The sequence below is a fragment of the Canis lupus genome, chromosome 8 (genome assembly GCF_003254725.2).
Source record: "Canis lupus dingo isolate Sandy chromosome 8, ASM325472v2, whole genome shotgun sequence".
In the NCBI taxonomy this organism is placed as follows: domain Eukaryota; kingdom Metazoa; phylum Chordata; class Mammalia; order Carnivora; family Canidae; genus Canis; species Canis lupus.
In genome coordinates, this window is record NC_064250.1 from 50,319,231 (window position 1) to 50,327,400 (window position 8,170).

At 40.5% G+C, this 8,170-nt stretch overlaps 1 protein-coding gene across 2 annotated transcripts in view; it reads left to right on the top strand.

The window, feature by feature from the left end:
• Positions 1-8,170, top strand: part of SAMD15 (sterile alpha motif domain containing 15) — a 52,847-nt gene that overhangs the window by 12,541 nt on the left and 32,136 nt on the right. The window contains exon 4 of one of the 2 annotated variants that reach the window (XR_007412441.1): positions 2,178-2,918. The exons of the other annotated variant lie outside the window; for it this stretch is intronic. The gene's annotated coding sequence lies outside the window, so the exon portion shown is untranslated. Of the gene's footprint in view, positions 1-2,177; positions 2,919-8,170 lie in introns of those variants that run through there. 2 annotated transcript variants of the gene reach the window in all.

An 8,170-nucleotide genomic window follows, 5' to 3' on the forward strand; every position in this document is an offset into this window, starting at 1 on the left:
TTCTGTTCAATGACAGAGCACAGTCAGTGTCCTCCTCCTCAACCTGATGGTCACTTCATTTCTGTTGTTTTCTACTCTCTATCAAGGACATAAAGTATTTACAAAACATAAAGGAAATTGCTTTGGCAGTGTAGGAATAAGATCTATATTTTACAAAATTATCTTTAGCCATTTAATATAAATGCCAGCTACTTATAAAAATGGTTTTATGATTTAAGTGGTTTAAAGAGCTGACCTTAAGGGGTAGTCCAAGGACACCTTGGTGGCTCAGCAGTTGGGAGCCTGCCTTCAGCTCAGGGCGTGAACCTGAAGTCCTGGGATCCAGTACCACACTGGGCTCCTTGCAGGGAGACTGCTTCTCCCTCTATGTCTCTGCCTCTCTCGGTGTGTCTCTCGTGAATAAATAAATAAAATCTTTAAAAAGGCGAGGGGGGCGGGGGGATAGTCCAAGATGTCAGAGGAGTAGGAGACCTTAGTTTCATCTGGTCCCAGGAATTCAGCTAGACACCGGTGAACTCAACTGGAGATCTAAGAAAAGAACAGCTGTAACTCCACAAATAGAAAAGTGAGGGGATCCCTGGGTGGCTCAGCGGTTTAGCGCCTGCCTTCCGCCCAGGGCCTGGTTCTGGACTCCCAGGATTGAGTCCCACATCGGGCTCCCTGCATGGAGTCTGCTTCTCTCTCTGCCTGTGTCTCTTATGAATAAATAAATAAAATTGAAAGAAAGAAGAAAAGAAAGAAAGAAGAGAAAGAAAGAGAAGAAAGAAAGAGAAGAAAGAAAAAGAAGAAAGAAAGAAAGAAAGAAAGAAAGAAAGAAGAAAAGAAAGAAAGAAAGAAAAAGAAAGAGAAGAAAGAAAAAAGAAAGAAAGAAAAGAAAGAAGAAAGAAAGAAAGAAAGAAGAAAGAAAGAAAGAAAGAAAGAAAGAAAGAAAGAAAGAAAGAAAGAAAGAAAGAAAGAAAGAAAGAAAAGCGACCACTCTCTGCAAGGTAGGAGGTGCGGAGAAGTGAATCCAAGGTTAATATATGGGAAGGTAAACTGCAGGGGGGAGCGCCTCCCTCCGCCCGCTACCGGAAAGTGATAGAGCAGCGGAGAGCAAAATTAGAACTTTTAGCAGTGTGCTCGGGTGAGGGACATCCCCACCCCACGAAAGGTGCTCAGGGGGCAAAGCAGGGGTGGAACCCTAGGTGGTACGCCCGCGGTCTCAGGATCCCCAGGGTCACAGGAAGACCGGCAGAGCTCCCAGGCATCAGAGGGAGGAAGCGAGCTGCCATCAGTGAGCCCAGGAGGGGGCTCTCAAGTCGGGGTGGCCACAGGCCCGGAACAGCACAGTCTGCGCAGCTGCAGTCAGGCAGGGACCCCCCGCCCCAAGCAGCGGCACCGCAATGAGACCCCCACCCTCCCCCGGGAGGAGCGGCACGGGTGCGCAACGCAGGAGTCTGCAGGATTTGGGGACCTGAAACAGGGATGCGTGCCCGAGATAGAAATGCTCAGTCACAGGCTGGGTGAGCTCGGAGTGCAGATGGGGACCAGGGAGACAGGAGGGATGGACCGCTTTTCCTGGAGGGCACACTGAGGAGTGGGGCGCCCAGCTTTGCGCTCCGGGGCTGGAGATTGGGAGGCCACCATTTCCACTGTCATCCTCTAAAGCTTCAAGGGAAGCCTCCAGGGGCAAAAGCCACCTAGAGCAATCTGGAGCAGATTACTTAGCCTGGACCCTGGCAAGGGTCATGCAATTCTCCCCGGGGGCAAGGATGCCTGAGAATCAGGACAACGGTCCCCTCTCCCAGAAGATCAGCAAGAACAGGCAGCCAAGATGAAGTCTACTGAACATTGAGAACTGCAGAACTCCAGCGCTGCGGGAAAATAGTATATAGATTCATGCTTTTCCCCATGATTCTTTAGTCAAGTTTTAATCGTTTTCTATTTCCTTTTTCAACCAATTTCTTATTTTGTCAATTCTTTTTAAAATTTTTAATTTTCATTTTTACAGTTACATCCTATCCTTTCATTGTATTTAATTTTATTTTTGTACGTATAAAAGTTTTTCTTTCTTTACAATTTTGGGATCTAGTTTTCTAACAAACAGACCAAAATACACACAAGATTCACTGTATTGCTCTGTTCTGTTCACCTCTCTGATTATATTCTCTTTTTTTCTTTAATTTTCTTTTTTTCAGTTTCAGGTCTCTTCTGATTTGTTTAGTGTATATTTCTCTGGGGTGGTTGTTGACATTTTGTTCTCTCATTCATCTATTCTTCGCTGGACAGAATGACAAGATGGAAAAACTCACTTCAAAAAAGAGAACAGAAGGCAGTACTGACTGCCAGGGACCTAAGCAGTGTGGATATAAGTAAGATGTCAGAACTAGAGTTCAGGGCAGCCCGGGTGGCGCAGCGGTTTAGCGCCGCCTGCAGCGCAGGGCGTGATACTGGAGACCCTGGATCTAGTCCCGCGTTGGGCTCTCTGCATGGAGCCTGCTTCTCCCTCTGCCTGTGTCTCTGCCTCTCATTCTCTCTCTGTGTTTCTATGAATAAATAAAATCTTAAAAAAAAAAAAAAAAGAACTAGAGTTCATAATAATGATTATAAAGATACAAACTGGGCTTGAAAAAAGAATAGAAGCTACTAGAGAATCCTTTTCTGGAGAAATAAAAGAACTAAAATCTAATCAAGTCAAAATAAAAAAGGCTATTAATGACATGCAATAAAAAATGGAGGCTCTAGACGTTAGGATAAATGAGGCAGAAGAGAGAATTAGTGATTTAGAAGACAGATGTTGGAGAATAAAGAAGCTAAGAAAAAGATAAACAACTACTGAATCATGAGAGGAAAAGTCAAGAGTTAAGTGACACCATGAAGCAAAACAATATTAGAACAATTGGGATCCTAGAAGAGGAAGGGAGGGGAGAGAAGGTATATTGGAGCAAAATATAGTGGAGAATTTCCCTAATCTGGGGAAGGAAACGGGCATTCTAGTCCAGAAGGAACAGAGGACCCCTCTCAAAATCAATAAAAATGGGTCAACACCCAAAATATAATAGTGAAACTTGCAAATCTCAGAGACAAAGAAAATCCTGAAAGCAGCTCAGCACCAGCAGTCCATAATCTATAAGGGTGGAAACATTAGACCCGCAGCAGACCTATCCACAGAGACCTGGCTGGCTAGAAAGGACTGGGATGATATATTCAGGGTGCTAAATGAGAAGAATATGCACCCAAGAATACTTTATCCAACTAGGATGTCATTCAAAATAGGAGAGAGAAAAATCTTCCGGGACAAATAGAAACTCAAAGAATTTGTGATCACTAAACCAGTCCTGTATGGAATATTAAAAGGGATCCTTTAAGCAAAGAGAGAGCACAAAAGTAACAAACCAGAAAGGAACACAGACAATATACAGAAACAGTGACTTTACAAGCAATACAATGGCAATAAATCCATATTTTTCAATAGTTACTTAGAATGTAAATGGGCTAAATGCCCCAATCAAAAAACATGGGGTATCAGATTGGATAAAAAGCAAGTCCCATTGATACACTGTGTCCAAGAGATTTGTTTTAGATCCAAAGACACCTCCAGATTTAAAGTGAGGGGGTGGAAAACCATTTATCATGCTAATGGACATCAAAAGAAAACTGGGGTAGCAATCCTTATATCAGATAAATTAGATTTTAAACCAAAGACTGTAATGAGGGAGGACACTATATCATAATTGAAGGGTATCGAACATGAAAATCTAACAATTGTGAATATTTATGCCCCTAACACGGGAATACCCAATTATATAAATCAATTAAAAAATGAAAGAAACACATCAATGATAATACAATAATAGTAGGTGACTTTAACACCTCACTCACTGCAATGGGCAGATCACATCTAAGCAGAAGATCAGCAGGGAAAACAAAGGTTTTAAAGGACACACTGGACCAGATGGACTTCACAAATATATTCAGAGAATTCCAACCTAAAGCAACAGAATACACATTCTTCTCGAGTGCACGTAGAACATTCTCCAGAATAGATCACATATTGGGTCACATATCAGGTCTCAATTTGGTATCAAGAGATTGGGATCATTCCCTGCACATTTTTTTAAAGATTTATTTATTTATTTATTTATTTATTTATTTATTTATTCATTCATTCATTCATTCATTCAGAGAGAGCGAGAGAGAGGCAGAGACACAGGCAGAGGGAGAAGCAGGCTCCATGCAGGGAGCCCGACGTGGGACTCGATCCCGGGTCTCCAGGATCACACCCCGGCTGCAGGCGGCGCTAAACAGCTGCGCCACCGAGGCTGCCCTCCCTGCACATTTTTAGACCATAGTGCTTTGAAAGTGGAACTCAATCACAAGAGGACATTTGGAAAGAACTCAAATGTGGAGGCTAAAGAGCATCCTACTAAAGAATGAATGGGTCAGCCAGGAAATTAAAGGAAATTTTAGGGGCTCAGTCAGTTAAGTGTCTGCCTTCAGCTCAGTCCAGGAGTGGCTCAGTCAGTTAAGTGTCTGCCTTCAGCTCAGGTCATGATCCCAGGATCAAGCCCCACATTGGGCTCCCTGCTCAGTGGGGTATCTGCTTCTCCTTCTCCCTCTACCTGCCACTCCCCCTGCTTGTGCTCTCTCTCTGTCAAATAAATTTCAAAAAATATATATTTTTAAAAAAGAAGAATTTTAAAAATTCATGGAAACAAATGAAAATGAAAACACAACTGTTTAAAACCCTTGGGATGCAGCAAAAGTGGTCCTAAGAGGGAAGTATATAGCAATACAAACCTTTCTCAAGAAACAAGAAAGGGGGATCCCTGGGTGGCGCAGCAGTTTGGCGCCTGCCTTTGGCCCAGGCCGCGATCCTGGAGACCTGGGATCGAATCCCACATCAGGCTACCGGTGCATGGAGCCTGCTTCTCCCTCTGCCTATGTCTCTGCCTGTCTCTCTCTCTCTCTGTGACTATCATAAATAAATAAAAATTATTAAAAAAAAAAAAAAGAAACAAGAAAGGTCTCAAATATACAAAAATAATCTTACACCTAAAGGAGCTGGAGAAAGAACAGTAAAATAAAGCCTAAACCCAGCAAAAGAAGAGAATTAATAAAGATTAGAGCAGAAATCAATGAAATAGAAACCAAAAGAACAGTAGAATAGATCAATGAAACTAGGAGCTGGTTCTTTGAAAGAATTAATAAGAATAACAAACCCTTGGTCAGACTTATCAAAAAGGAAAGAGAAAGGGCCCAAATAAAATCATGAACAAAAGAGGAACAATCACAACCAACACTGAAGTTTTACAAAAAATTATAAGAACATATTATGAACAACTGTATGCCAAATTTGGCACTGGAATAAATTCTTAGAGATGCATAAATTACCAAAACAGGAAGAAATAAATAGAAAACCTGAACAGACCCATAACCAGAAAGGAAATTGAAGCAATAATCAAAAATCTCCCAACAAACAGGAGTCCAGGGCCAGATGGCTTCCCAGGGGTATTCTACCAAACATTTAAAGAAGAATTACTATCTATTCTTCTGAAATTGCTTCAAAAAATAGAAATGGAAGGAAAATGTGCAAACTCTTTCTAGGAGGCCAGGATTACCTTGATCCCAAAACCAGACAAAGACCTGACCAAAAAAGGAGAATTACAGATCAATATCAGTGATGAATACAGATGCAAAAATTCTAAGATACTAGCCAATAGGACCCAACAGTACATTAGAAGGACTATTCACCATGACCAAGTGGGATTTTTTTCTTGGGTTGCAAGGGTGGTTTAATATCTGCAAATAAATCAATGTGATACACTACATTAGTAAAAGAAAGGACAAGAACCATATGATCCTCAATAGATGCAGAAAAAGCATTTGACAAATTACAGCATCCTTTCTTGATTAAAACTCTTCACAGTGTTAAGGATAGAGGGAACATACCTCAATATCATAAAAGCCATATACAAAAAACCCACAGCAAATATCATTTGCAATGGGGAAAAACTGAGAGCTTTTCCCTTGAGGTCAGGAACATGGCAGGGATGTCTAATATCACCACTGTTGTTCAACATGGTACTAGAAAGTCCTAGCTTCAGCAATCAGATGACAAAAAGAGATAAAAGGCATCTGAATTGGCAAAGAAGAAATCAAACTCTCACTCTTCACAGATGACATGATACTCCATGTGGAAAACCCAAAAGATTCCACCCCAAAATTGCTAGAACTCATACAGCATGCAATTCAGCCAAGTGGTAAGATATAAAATCAATGCACAGAAATCAGTTGCATTTCTATATACAAACAATAAGAGAGAAGAAAGAGAAATTGAGGAGTCAATTCCATTTACAATTGTACCAAAAACCATAAGATACCTAGGAATAAACCTAACAAAGAGCAAAGGGATCTAAACTCAGAAAACCATAGAACACTCATGAAAAAAATTGAGGAAGACACAAAGAAATGGGAAAACATTCCATGCTCATGGATTGGAGTAACAATTATTGTCAAAATATCTATGCTACCTAGAACAATCTATACATTCAATGCAATCCCTATCAAAATACCATCAGCTTTTTTCACAGAACTGGAATAAATAATCCTAAAATTTGTATGGAACCAGAAAAGACCCTGAGTAGCCAAAAGAATGTTGAAAAAGAAAACCAAAGCTGGTGGCATCACAATTCTGGACTTCAAGTTCTATTGCATAAGCGATAATCAGAGACAGTACAGTACTGGCACAAAAATAGACACATAGATCAATGGAACAGAATAGGGAACCCAGAAGTGGGCCTCAATTCCATGGTCAACTAATCTTTAACAATGCAGGAAAGAATATGCAATGGAAAAAAGACAGTCTCTTCAATAAACGGTGTTGGGACAGCCACATGCAGAAGAATGAAATGGACCACTTCTTACACCACACACAAAAATAGACTAAAAATGGATGAAAGATCTATATGTGAGACATGAATCCATCAAAATCCTAGGGGAGAACACAAGCAGCAACTCCTACAACCTTGGCTGCAGCAACATCTCACTAGACACATCTCCAAAGGCGAGGGAAACAAAGGTAAAAATGAACTATTGGGACTTAATCAAGATAGAAAGCTTTTGCACAGCCAAGGAAATAGTCAACAAAACCAAAAGATAAATGACAGAATGGGAAAAGGTATTTGCAAATGACATATCAGATAAAGGGCTAGTATCCAAGATCTATAAAGAACTTATCAAACTCAACACCCAAAGAACAAATAATTCAATCAAGAAATGGGCAGAAGACATTTCTCCAAAGAAGCCATACAATGGCCGACAGACACGTGAAAAAAATGCTCAATATCACTTGGCATCAGGGAAATACAAATCAAAAACACCATGAGATACCAGCTCACACTAGTCCAAATGGCTGAAAATAACGAGTCATGAAATGAAAATGTGGGTGAGAATGCAGAGAAAGGGGAACCCCCTTATACTGTTGGTGGGAATGCAAGCTGGTGCAGCCACTCTGGAAAACACTATGGAGGTTCCTCAAAAATTTGAAAATAGAGCTACCCTACGACCCAGCAATTGCATTACTAGATATTCACCCCAAAGATACAAATGTACTGATCCGAAGTGACAACTCTACTCCAATGTTTATAGAGCAATGTCCACAATAGCTAAACCATGGAAAGCGCTCAGATATCCATTGACAGATGAATGGTAAAGAAGATGTGGTGTATATATATACAATGGAATACTACTCAGCCATCAGAAAAAAATGAAATCTTGCCATTTGCTACAACATGGATGGAACTAGAGGGTATTATGCTAAGTGAAGTAAGTCAATCAGGGAAAGACAATTATCATATGACCTTACTCATATGTGGAATTGAAGAAATAACACAAAAGATCGTAGAGGAAGAGAGGAAAAATAAAACAAGATGAAATCAGAGAGGAAAACAAATTATGAGACTCTTAATCATAAGAAACAAACTGAGGGTCACTGGAGGGGAAGGGGGTGAGGGGATGGGTTAACTGGGTGATGGGCATTAAGGAGAGCACTTGATCTAAAGAGCACTGGGTGTTATATAAGACTGATGAATCACTGACCTCTACCTCTGAAACCAATAATACATTATATGTTAATTGAATTTGAATAAAAAACTTTTAAATAAAAAATTTTAAATGGGAACAGCTTTAA